This window comes from Panthera tigris, chromosome A1, assembly GCF_018350195.1.
Source record: "Panthera tigris isolate Pti1 chromosome A1, P.tigris_Pti1_mat1.1, whole genome shotgun sequence".
Lineage (NCBI taxonomy): Eukaryota > Metazoa > Chordata > Mammalia > Carnivora > Felidae > Panthera > Panthera tigris.
In genome coordinates this window covers 107,358,362-107,371,738 of record NC_056660.1, presented here as the reverse complement: position 1 = coordinate 107,371,738, position 13,377 = coordinate 107,358,362, and the positions used below count along the sequence as shown (strand labels likewise).

Below are 13,377 nucleotides of genomic sequence, written 5' to 3'. Positions count from 1 at the left end.
TGAAGTGGTAGTACTTAATTGCCATAAACAAGGGGAGTGAAATGACTTTAGTGAGAAGCAAGATAAAGAAATAATCAGAAAATTTTGACCACAAGGCTCTTTTTCAGCAGCCAACTAATCATGATATCTATATGAATAAAATGGTAAGTAGCCTATTAAAATACTATGTGATATGTGTAACTGGAAGATGTTTAAATACAGGGGCCAGAAACTTGACTTGAGCTTCCAAGATGAGACTCACAGCCTCTTGAAAGGAATCCAGGTCCCCTTGAGAAAAAAACACATATAAACCCTGCAGCATTGCCACATGTAATAACTATGAATCTCTGTGCAAGCCTCCCGCAAATGGAGTTGAAGTCATTAACAAGTCAGAATGATTGTGCATTGAGGGAAAGGAAATACCCAGATCTTTTAGAAGTAGACAGTAACTCTGAACTGACACTAATTTTTGTGGACCAAAACTCTCCAGAATTCTCTTTTCTTTCTGACAACCTAACTTTTCACAATCAAGATACTTCAGTAGCCTTAGTGACAGCAATGCAGTGTCCTGTGCGTTGCTGACCTGTGATAGACATGTAGTGAATGAAAAATAAACTTTTGTTGTTTTAAATCAGTGAAAGGGGGGAGTTATTTGTAACCACAGCAAAGCACTATCTTTACTTACTGATGTTTCATCATGTACAAGCCCAGGCTTCTTAGCATAACACACAAGATCCTTCAAGCCCTTGCCCCATCCATTCTCCGTCCTCACCTTCTGTCACTCATTCCTTTAAACTTTATGCTCTAGGGGCACTGGGGTGGCTCAGTCAGTGTGAGCGTCCGACTTAAGCTCAGGTCATGATCTCACTGTGAGTTTGAGCCCCATTGACTGGCTCTGGGCTGAGAGTTCAGAGCCTGGAGCCTGCTTTAGGTTCTGAGTCTCCTTCTCTCTCTCTGTCTCCGCTTGTATTCTGTCTCTCTCTCTCTCTCTCTCTCTCACACACACACACACACACACAAATAAATAAACATTAAAAAATTTAAACTTTATGATATAATAACAGAGTTTCTGTGTGTACTCAGCCTTTTCACAATTTTTCACCATATCGTCCTTGCTTATAACTCTTTTTTTATCTTCTTCACTTTGGCTACAACTTGGTTCAGCATCACTTTCTCCAGAAATCATTCCTTGATTTATTTTGGAATTTAGTTGGAGTGCCTTGGAATACTTCTATTGCAGTCCACACCACCGTGTATTGAAATTATCTGTTTACATAACTCATTCCCAATTGGACTGTGATCAGCATGGCCAGGGAATGATCTTTTCATCTCTGTGCGCTCCTAAACCTGATGCAGCACCTGGCACAAGTATCAAGTAAACACTTACTCTTCAGCTTAATCTAACTTGTGCATTAAATTTAGCCATCTTAGGGCTTTCAGGTTTGAAGTATAAATCATCTGTGTCTAATATATTGTCTATGCTCTCTTAATTGTGACGAAGTAGTGAAGAATGCTCATTTCTCCTAGTTGTTTGATGACTGATTGTTTCATTTGCTCTATTATTATTTTCATGATGGGATAAACCTGTTTGTCTTCTTTCTCTTCTTCTTTCTGGAATCTGTCTAGACCATGTAAAGATTACGAAAGGGGTCTTGACCAATGCAGCTGAGCTGAGGACATGGAAATAAAGGAGTCAGACATTCTTTTGAAGAAGTAACACACAGGAGACAAGTTAGAAGAAAGTTAACTTCTATACCCTGATAAGCTGGATTTTCTTTTATATAAAATTCTGAGGGGAAATCCCAGTAAGGGCTTATCTTGTCAATCTTTCTACATCCCTGTTCCTCATCAGAACTAGATAAAAATCAATGCATAGCAATTCCTCAAGAGCCTGAACTCTCAAAAGAATCGAATGAAGTGAAGCAGAGAGGATAATCAAGAAGTAACATGTAGAGAGGGGACAGGGGTAAAGGAGAGAAACTACAAAGGGAGGACACGTAGGACAGAGAAGGGGACATGTGGTTGCCTGAATATAAAAAATGAAAGCTTCCAGGCCCAGTAAAGCAAATGGTAAGATGAGTTGAACAGAAGCCGCTTCCAAATTTGCACCTTTTCGTGATCAGAATGGTTTAGAAGGTGCTTCCATATCTAAAGTAAAGCAATGTCTACATATTTTTTCTATTCATTAAATGCATTTGAAGGCCTCACAGAAGAGCATTCAATCCCAGGATTAGGTACACTTCTCTCCCAGGCTACGGATTAGATTACTAGGTCTGCATTTACTTACCAACTTTGATACTGTGGAATAATCATGAATAAAACAGACAAAGTTTCTGTCCCCATGAAGCTATAAAGCAGCACTGTCCATCAGGTGATGCCAGGGGAGACAGTTCATTCATAGATCTCAGGATTTCTATAGCAGAGCTCCTTAGGACCCCTGAAGCTGCTACGTTTAAAAACCTAGCTAGGTATGGGAGACATCCAGAAATTTCTAGAGGGTGGAGAAGATACATAGCAGATGCATTTCTCATAGTTTTCTTTAGACCCTTACTTCCTATTATCAGAGGGGCCACATGAGACCTGTGAACTTTTGCACAAGGGCCAGGATGTCAAATGTGGACTTTATAGAAAGTGAAAAAGATGGCAATATATTCTAGTGGTTGAAATTCCTGTACATTTTGAGTCACACAAGTCTGGGTTCAAATTCTAGCTTTTCCAATTACAGGCTGTGAGATCTTAGGAAAACGTCTTCACATCTCTAAGACTCAATTTCTGCATTAAGATATTGGAAAAACAGTACCTACATCATAAGGTTTTTGTAAGTATTAAATAATAAGCTGCATTAAAGTACATTAACAAATTGGCTCACAGTAAGTATTTAATCATATTAGCTAGAAGTAGTAATAAGAATAGCAGTATCATTCTTCTTCTTGGTATTCATTTATATAACAAACATCTCATTAAGTAGCAGACACTATGCTAGACAGGGGGAGACAACACAATAGTCAAGTTTAACTGAAATGTCATTCCAGGGGATACTTTCCTATACCCCTACCACCATGTCAGATCTCTCTATTATCTGTTTCCATCAAGCAGAGGCTTTTGTTCATTGTGTTCACTGCTATATCTCCAGTTCTTATCACACATAACAGGTGATAAATAATTAACTCTGGTTGTATAAATAGCATCTATTACTTCCCCTTAGCTATACACAATTTCAATTAGTTATTTGTACAAGTATTTATGTTTTGTTTCTATCTTTTTATACTAGACTATGGACATCAGTGGAGACTGTCTCTTCTTCAACACTGTGTCTAGTTAGGTTAACTTACTACAATGCCTGGTACATGACAGATACCAATTAAATGTCTATTGCCGGAAGGAAGGAAGGAAGGAAGGAAGGAAGGAAGGAAGGAAGGAAGGAAAGAAAGAAAGAAAGAAAGAAAGAAAGAAAGAAAGAAAGAAAGAAAGAGGGAGGGAGGGAAGGGAGAAGGGGAGGAAGGAAAGAAGGAAGGCAAGAGGGAAGCAGGAAGGAAGGATTAATAAAAATAGATGAAAGAGGAAACACAGGTGCCATGGAAACATATAGTCAACAGGGCATTTCAGAGAAAATGTCCCAAGGAACAAGGGGAGGAGTAGTACTCCAGTGTGGGGTATTTCCTGTGAGGGAGAAAGCAGATGGTAAAAAACCGCATCTCCCTCTACAAACTCCATGCTTCAGTAACACCAGATTTTATTCTCTTCCACAAAATATATCATGCTCATTAATAACTCTACATCCTTTGGGGCAGTAAAAAATGCTCTTCTTCCATGTCTCCATCTGTCAAAAATCCAATTTCTCAGTGAGTCCCAGATCAAATACCACCTCTACTGTAAAATACTCCTGAATTCTCCTCAGCTCAAACGAACTGCTTCTTCACCTGTATTCTATCATATTTCCTACTGCATTCACTGACTCAAGGGTTTAATGTATGTGTGGTTAACTGCAGGTGTCTGTCTCCACCTAGATTAGGATGTCCTTGGAGGCAGGACTCATTTATTTCACTTCGTATCCCCAAAATACTTGCAGAAAAAAAATATTTAATACTTGTTTATCAAACCGAATTGAAACAAAATCCAAGAGCTACCTAAGCAGGAGTGATAAATTAAAGTATCTTTTATTCAGTCTTTAGCACCAAGCTCACTTCCAAAGCTCTCTTTATCTTTCTCTTTGCCTTTTTCCAACTGCAACTCACAACTCCTAACACCTACTTTACTGACATTGCAAGGATCCATAAAGTAATATTACTTGGCACTTTTAAGATTAGAACATAAAAGATAATCCTTTTTGTTTGCAGAAATTGCACTAACTTCTTTATATTGTTAGCTTCCATTGGAGACTCGTTAATATAGACTGCTTTTTTCAATCTCTCCAGCTCTCCTACTCTCTTCCCTTCCTATTTTCAATCTCTCACCTAAAAATAGAGATACTATCTTGTATCTGTAAGTACACCAAAGTGAAAATCTATTTTGTTGTCAAATAATATTTTAAATCCTCAGTAAATACAAGAAGCATCAAACATCCGAATAAAATTAATTTAATGGAGTTAGGACAATCATACTTTCTGTCATTAGACTTTTCTGATGTTGTGAGTATATTTTATCACCTTTTAACCTAGAAGACAATGTTAATAATAAAGTGCTTCCCTTTAAAAACTGAGACTGGACTGAAAGTAAAGTTACTCAAAGAAGCAAGTAGGGGTGGGGATATTTTAGGCAGAAGCAATGAGGCATGTGAAAGCCCTGAGGCAGGGAAGGGAAGAACTCTGTGTCCTCAAAGAACCTTCAGAAAGGCAGGTAGCTACAACTGTGAAAGAGGATGTGAGTGAAGCAAGATGAAGTCTGCAAGTAAGCAGAGGTCAGATCATTCAGCGCTTTGCAGGCTCAGTCAAAGATTCTATTTTCATTTCAAGTGATCAGGATTTCTTTGAGTTTGTATTTCTAAAATATCACCGTGGCTATTAAGCGGGGAATGAATTGCTAGGGAATTTGACCTACGAATAAGACAAGTGAAAGTAGATTCATTCTTTCATCCAACAAATACTTATAAAACACTCCAAAGTCCTCTTTTCACAGAACATTCTCAAGGATAGATCATACGGTGAGCTATGAAGTAAGCCTTAACAAATGTAAGAAGATAGAAATCAACTCTAGTATCTTTCCCAACTATAATGGTATGAAATGAGAAATCAATAACAAGGGGGAGTGGAAATTTACCAATATGTGGAAATTAAACAACAGACTTCTGAACAATCAAGGGATCAAAGAAGAAATACAAAATCAGAGAGTGGGGTACCTGGTTGGCTCAGTTGGAAAAGCATGCAACTCTTGATCTTGGGGTTGTGAGCTTGAGCCCCATGCTGGGTGCAGAGTTACTTAAAAATAAATAAATAAATAAATAAATAAATAAATACGTACGTACGTACATTTAAAAATATAGTTTTAAATGAGTTTAAAAAATATGAAAGTAGCTTGAGACAAATGAAAACACAACATGCCAAAATTTACAAGATGCAGCAAACACATTTCTAAGAAGGAAGCTTATAGCAACAGATGTGTACGTAAAGAAAAAAAGAAAGATCTCAAATAGATAACTCGACTTTACCTTTCAAGGAATTAGAAAGAAAAAAACAATTAAACCCAAACGTTAGCAGAAAGAATAATAAAAATTGACCAGAAATAAATGATGTAGAGATGAAAAATACAATAGGAAAAAATCATGAAAAAAATCATGAGTTAGTTTTTTGAAAAGATAAATGAAAATTGGCAAAACTGTATCTAGACTAACCAAGAAACAAGGAGAGAGGCCTCAAATAAAATTAAAAATGAAAGAGAAGATATTACAACTGACACCACAGCAATACATAGGATTATAAGAGTATAAATACTCTGTTTCAAATAAATGGATTGTTTCAAAATGTAAAAAGAGGGGTGCCTGGGTGGCGCAGTTGGTTAAGCATCTGACTCTTGATTTTGGCTCAGGTCCTGATCTCATATTTTGTGAGTTTGAGCCCTATGCTGGTCTCTGTGCTGACCTTGCAGAATCTGCTTGGGATTTTCTCTCTCTCTCTCTCTCTCTGCCCCTCCCATGCACTCTAGAAAAATAAATAAATACACTTTAAAGAAAGCAAAAAAAAAAAAAAAAAAAAAAAAGTAAAACACAAAAAATACACCAACAAATTAGATAACCTGGAATAAATTCCTACAGACGTGCAACTTATCAAGATGAATCATGCAGAAATAAAATGTCTGAGAAGACTGTTAACAAGAAAGGAGATTCAAACAGTAATCAAAAACTTACCAACAAAGAACCTCCCCACCCTAAACCAGATGGTTTCAGTGGGCATTCTGCCAAGCATTTCAAGACAAATTAATGCCAGTCCTTCTCAAACTCTTCCAAAAAATTGAAGAGGAGGGAATACTCCCAAACTTACCTTATGAGGTCAGTGTCACCAAAGCCAGATATTGACACTACAAGAAAAGAAAACTATAGGTAAATATCTCTCATAAATATAGATGCAAAAATTCTCAACAAAATTCTAGCACAGTAAGTTCAACAGCACATCAAAAGATCAAACAGGATGATAAATTGGGATTTATCTCTAGGATGCAAATATTGTTCAATATCCACAAATCAATAAATGTGACACCCTCATTAATAGAATGAGGGATAAAAAGCACATGATTCTCGCAATAGATGTAGAAAAAGCAAGTGACAAAATTCAACATTCTTTTATCATAAAAACTCTCAACAAATTGGGTACAAAAAGGACAGAAGTAAACATAATATAGGGCATATATGACAAATCCACAGTTAACACACTCAATAATGAAAAATTGAAAGCTTTTCCTCTAAAATCAGGAAGAAAACGAAGATGCCCATACACACCACTCTTATTCAAAATAGTTCTACAAGTCCTAGCCAGAGCAAGTAGGCAAAATAAAATAAAAATAAAATAAAAATAAATAAAAAATAAAAAATAAAAGGCATCCATATCAGAAAAAGTAGTTTCTGTGGATGACATGATCTCATATCTAGAAAACTAAAAACTCCACCAAAAAAATTTTGAACCAATCAATAAATTAAGTAAAGTTGCAAGATATAAAATCAGCTACAAAAATCTATACGTGCATTTCTATACATTAACAACAAAATGAGAGAAATGAGGAAGACACAAATAAATGGTAAGATATCCTGTGTGGGTGAAATCAGAAGAATTACTATTGTTAAAATATCCAAACCACCCAAAGCCATCTATAGAGTCAATGCAATCCCTACCAAAATTCCAGGGGCAGTTTTCACAGAAATAGAAAAAACAATCCTAAAATGAGTATGGAACCACAAAAGACTCCAAAGAGCCAAAGCAACATTGAGAAAGAAAAACAAACCTGGAGGAATCATACTTCTGGGTTTCAAACTATGTTACAAAGCTGTAGTAATCAAAACAGTATGGTACTGGCATTAAAAGAGACACATAGATGAATGGAGCAGAATTGAGAGCCCAGAAATCAACCTATGCACATATGATCAATTAATATTTGACAGGAATAATCAGTGGGCAAAAGGCAATTTCTTCAATAAGTGGTTCTGGGAAAACATGAGAAATAATTAACTTAGATCTCTTATACCATTCACAAAAAAAGAATCCAAAATGGATCAAACACTTAAATGTAAAAGGCGTGAAACTGCAAAACTGCTAGAAGAAAACAGGAGAAAATCTTCTTGGCATTATTCTTGACATTGATTTCTTATATATGACACAAAAAAATACAGGTAACGAAAGCAAAAATAAACAAGTGGGACTACATCAAACTAAAAATCTCTGCACAAAGACATAATCAACAAAATGAAAAGGCAATCTATGAACAGAAGATAATATTTTCAAACCATGTATCAGATAAGGTGTTAGTATCCAACATATATAAATAAAGAACTCATACAACTCAACAGCAAAAATACAAATAATCTGATTTAAAAATAGGCACAGGACCTGAACAGACATTTTTTCAAAGACATACAGATGGCCAACAGGTACATGAAAATATGCTCAACATCACTACTCTTCAGGGAAATACAAACCAATTCAAAAATAGAACTGCACAAATATGGACACAATGGGCTTTTAACAAAGGAACAAGTAGAATTTGGTGGACAAAGTACAGTCTTTTCAACAAAGGGTGCTGGAACAACTAAACATTTATATGGAAAGAAAATTAAATCTCAACCTATACCTCACATATTGTTCAGTAATTAACCCAAAATGGACTGTAGACCCTAATGTGAAACATAAAACTATGAAACATTTAGAAAAAAATAATGGAAGAAAATTTTTCTTAACCTTGGGTTAAACAACTACTTTGTAGGTTCGACACCAGAAACAAAATTCATTAAAAAAAAAAAAAAAAAGACAAGGGCGCTTGGGTGGCTCAGTTGGTTGAGCATCTGACTTTGGCTCAGGTCATGATCTCACGGTTTGTGAGTTCAAGCCCCACATCAGGCTCTGTGTTGAAACCCAGAGCCTGGAGCGTGCTGCGGATTCTGTGTCTCCCTCTCTCGCTGCCCCTCCCCACTCACACTGTCTCTCTCTTTCCCTCAAAAATAAATAAAACATAAAAAAATTAAAAAAAGACAAACTGGGCTTTATTAAAATTAAAACCCTTTTCCTCTCTGAGAAAGACAATGTTAAGAAAGAGAAAAAATAAACTAAAGAGTGGGATAGTATTCACAAATCACATATCTGCAAGGAATTTTATATAAAATATATTAAATTTTCTCAAATCTCAACAGTAAGAAAACAAACAACATAATATAAAAGGGACAAAAGATGTGAACAGACACTGAACCAAAGAAAATATATGGATGGCAAATAAGCTCATAGAAAAGATGCTCAACATCAACCATAAATAGCAAAATTCCAGTCAGCTTCAGTGAGATATCACTAAAAACCTACAATGATCTCTACAAAGAAATGGGAAGGTAGAGAAGGATGAGAAGAAAGAGAAAGAAAGGAAAAAGGAAAAGAAAGTAATGGTCCCAAAGTACTAGCAAGAAAGCAGAGCAAGGGGAAATCCCATACATTGTTGTGAAGAATCCTGGTAGGTTAAAAAAAAAAATGACGTGTGGTGGACAGGGATGTTGGCTTTGCTAGGAACAAAATTGTCAATTAGAGTAAAGAGGAGAGAAGCTAGAATGTATGGGGACAGACACAAGTAGGTGAGTAGATATAGTGGGTGCCTTAAGTTCTCTCTTGATTGCTTTAATTTTTTCTCAGTGAAATAAGAAGCTGAGCATGATGCTGAAGGAAGAAGCATTACATGAAATTAACATCTAAGAGTGTGGGAGGATGAAAAGATTAGGGGAATACAGTCTAGGTAGATTCAAGAATTATTTAGAGATTCAGTAATGGTGCAAGCCTCTGAAAGCTAATTAATTCTCATCCAGGAGAAATATGTGGTTTTAGTCTTAAAAAGAGAACCTATAAAATACAGTAGTATTAAGTGGGGTCAAAACCTGTATTCATAATAAGAAGCTCTAAATGCAAAGGAATTTCTGCCATCAGAAACCAAAGATATAATCATCCGGGATAAGAAACATCCAGATATAGTGTTATATAAATGTTTAAAAACAGAGAAGTTATGAGAAAATATCAATTCCCAAGGAACTCCAAGTGATTATGTATTACTGAAGTAGAGGGGATATAAAACATGACACGGGCTTAAAAATGAAACTACACTGAAGACAAAGCTATTATATGGAGGCACTTGTTTAAAAAAATGTTTTTTAATGTTTATTTATTTTTGAGAGAGAGAGAGAGAGCGAGCGAGTGAGGGAGGGACAGAGAGAGAAGGAGACACAGAATCTGAAGCAGGCTCCAGGCTCTGAGCTGTCAGCACAGAGCCCAACATGGGGCTAGAACTCACAAACCATGAGATCATTACCTGAGCTGCAGTCGGACACTCAACCAACTGAGACACCCAGGTGCCCCATGGAGGCACTTCTTTAAAACCCAGCAACATTCAGAGTGAAACTTCAACATGTCTACAATTTGGCTCTTTTAATTTCACAGGTGAGAAAAAGTTAAGAAGGGTATGCAGAGCTTAATAGTACCAGTATATCTGGTACATGCTTCAATAAATAATTTAAAATTACCAGGAACAACCTAGATGTGGTAGAAATAAAGTCATACATCATTACTATTTAAAGGGCATTCCACTTAGAGTCCACAGAAAAAGAAAGAGAATTAACTGCCAAGGAGCATCCAGTCCACAACAGCCTTCAGAAGCAAACTGTTCTTACAATATCCAGAAACTACGCCCAAAGCAAAAGATTTAAAGGAGAGATTTCAAAGAAGTGAAATGAGGCTCATCATATGGTTAGGGGAAGATAGCCAAAGCATCTTAGGGAAGCATCCAAACTTATCCTTGCCAAATTGTCCTTATAAATTATAAAAGCACACAAGGAAATGCAGCTTATCTACTTCCATAAGCATTACTACTAAATGAATAAATGATCTATAGAAGCCAGGCTCTGAAAATCGCATTAGAGTAATTTGGAAAATGACACCAGAATGGTTACCCTGCCCAGGTTAGTGGCCTTTTCTTATCTATAGAAAAGTCAACAGATTAAATACAAAAAAGAAAAACACCTACCTCCTCCCAAAAAGTATTTGCCTTCACTTTTAGGCAGGCAGCTATAGGTAGGGAAATGTAACGTCTAATGTAACACAGAATGCTACAGGATTTTGTCAGACCTTTTAAAAATGAAACCATCCATGAAATCAAATAGTCTGCCAATCAGTTCAGTCTCACTATTACTTTTTATAGAGTTCATTATTTATTTTGCTTCTCATGGTAATCAGTATAAGGGTTCTACTATACTCAACTTTGCGGTCATTGTTGACCAACTGTTTTAAGAAAGAGGTGACATTGCTGTAACCCTCGAAGCAATATAACATAAACTGCACGCTGACTTCTTTGGCAGTGTGCTGTGTGAATAAAAGCCAAGCATTTAATGGCAACAAACAAGGAGGAATGTCAGGCAAGGACATAAAGTGATAAAGGCATTCCATGCTAAATAATAGAGAACATCCTGCAATTGTTTCTTTGGTTTTGCTGATGAATAAAAGTGATGGTAAAGTTCTTGTACTGAATGATATGCTATTCAGAGTCTTTTATCTATAGCTTGGGGTTGGAGGGAAGCAGTGAATTAGTCTCATTCGTACTCTATAATTAACAAAAACAACAGCCCTCTTTAAAATTATTTTTCCCTGATTTCAAAGCCTTCTGTTTTAATTGATGTTCACTGGATACTGCCTCAGCAATTAACATACCATATTTATCTATTTTTTCCTTATCTGACTTAAAATGCTTTACTACTGGCAGCTCAAAGCCTACAATAGACACACACACACACACACACACACACACACACACGCATGCACACACACTCAATTACCTAAAAACATGACTGAACATTCATAGGCTATTGATTGATTGAGCCAATTTGACTGATTTAAAGACCAGATTTTTCATCTTTTTTTCTTCCACTTTGCATTTTTAAAAGTTCATGGCAAAGAAGACTTTTGGGTTAGTAGATTTATTCTTGTGAGATAAGTAGATGACGTGAAAGCCTTTTCTCCTTCAGCACTGTGCTGCGCTGTTTCTTCACATGACAAATTTTTAACTGATACTGAATTATTTCTACAAAAACTCTGACTGAAAATGTCAATAGGTTCAATGGGATAGACTAACAACATAGGGAGAATTTTTGACAGTCAATAATAGCTAAAGATTGCCTATAAGGACTAGAGCATGAGCTCTATTCCTGAGTAAGGACAGAAAGAGGAGATAAAAATATATAAATGTGTGCTTTCAAAAGTGTAATTGTGACTGGGTAGCTCAGTCAGTTCAGCCTCCAACTTCGGCTCAGTTCGTGATCTTGAGGTTCACAAGTCCGAGCCACAGGTCAGGCTCTGTGCTGACAGCTCACAGCCTAGAACCTGCTTTGGATTCTGTGTCTCCCTCTCTCTTGCCCTCCCCCACTTGCTATCTGTCTCTCTCTCTCTCTCTCTCTCTCTCTCTCTCTCAAAAATAAATAAACACACACACACACACACACACACAAGTGTAATCAACAAAACATGGATAATTAATAAAACCTAATTAATAAAAAAAAAGCAATCCCAAATTTAGAATTTAGGCTTTATCCAAACAGTAATTTAAATTATTTGGACATATATTTTCCCCATAGAAACAATGTTATGTATGGTGCTTAAGATATAAAATTTTAGCTGATAAAGTTATTTTCAACACATAATATAAGCATTGCAGATAGTGCACTGTTTTATTTAAACATATGATATTAGCTATGACAACTCAGCTGGCAGTAGCAGAAATGAACCTGAGCTCTTACAAGCACAGAAGGAAGATTTACTATAGGGATATAAGGATGACTTATGCAATCCTAAGACATAAGAAACTGAACTGGAGAGGTACCTTGGCTTTCTCTTCAACTTCCATCCCTACTTATCTCAGTGAGCCTGCTTTATTTATTTATTTTTTTTCTCTTTCTCTGCAGATGGTTTTTCTAAAGAACACACAAGCTGCTGTGTGCAGCACAGACAGTAGAGGGGCAAACACGGAAATAAGGCAGACGAGAGCTCTGGTCTTTAATCCTCTTGTTCTAGACAGAACAAAATTGACAGGTCATTACAGATTCAGAGCAAGTAGGACTGCGCAAAAGTATGCAGATAGTAGGTGGAAATAGAGGAAACTGTAAAAAGTACAGACAGACACACGAAGGGGAAAGAAATTGGGGATGATAAAAATAATGGAGGTAATATTAGGGAAGGAAAGAAGAGTAAGGTGCACAGAACTCTCCTAATTCATCTTAAGATGGTGACTTAACCTAAGTTTAAGTAGGCTAGACATTATTTACTAGGCAGAAGTATGCAGAGAGAAAATTCCTGGTCATGATCCAAGAGTCTAGTTTTCTTGGACAACTGTACCCTAGGCACTTGAGCTCCTTGTGGGTTTGTTCCTCACGTGAAACTGTGCAATAAAAGTTCTAAAGAACCCTCTTGTTGCTATTGATTTTTACTCTAAACAAAAATGACAGAACTGAATATCACACCTTTGTCCTGAAAGTCAACCCACTTACCATTATAGATGCTCTGAAGACTTTGAAATGAAGTCTAGAACAAGAAAAGCTCTGGACCTCATCAGGAGGCCAAACACTGAGCCAAACAGAAAACAAAATTTTATCCTGATTAAAAACTCATAAAGAATCCACACCATACGACTTTGTGGTTAATGAACCTCAAAACAAATAGAATAAAGCTGGAGAAGGTCCAAAGACAC

The 13,377-nt window shown here is 36.4% G+C and overlaps 1 long non-coding RNA gene across 1 annotated transcript in view; it reads right to left on the bottom strand.

Annotated features, from left to right (window-relative positions):
- Positions 1-6,451: 6,451 nt before the first annotated feature.
- Positions 6,452-13,377, bottom strand: part of LOC122231274 — a 332,297-nt gene continuing 325,371 nt past the window's right edge. Inside the window, exon 4 of the long non-coding RNA XR_006208464.1 lies at positions 6,452-6,489. This is a non-coding gene — a long non-coding RNA (uncharacterized LOC122231274). The remainder of the gene's footprint in view (positions 6,490-13,377) is intronic.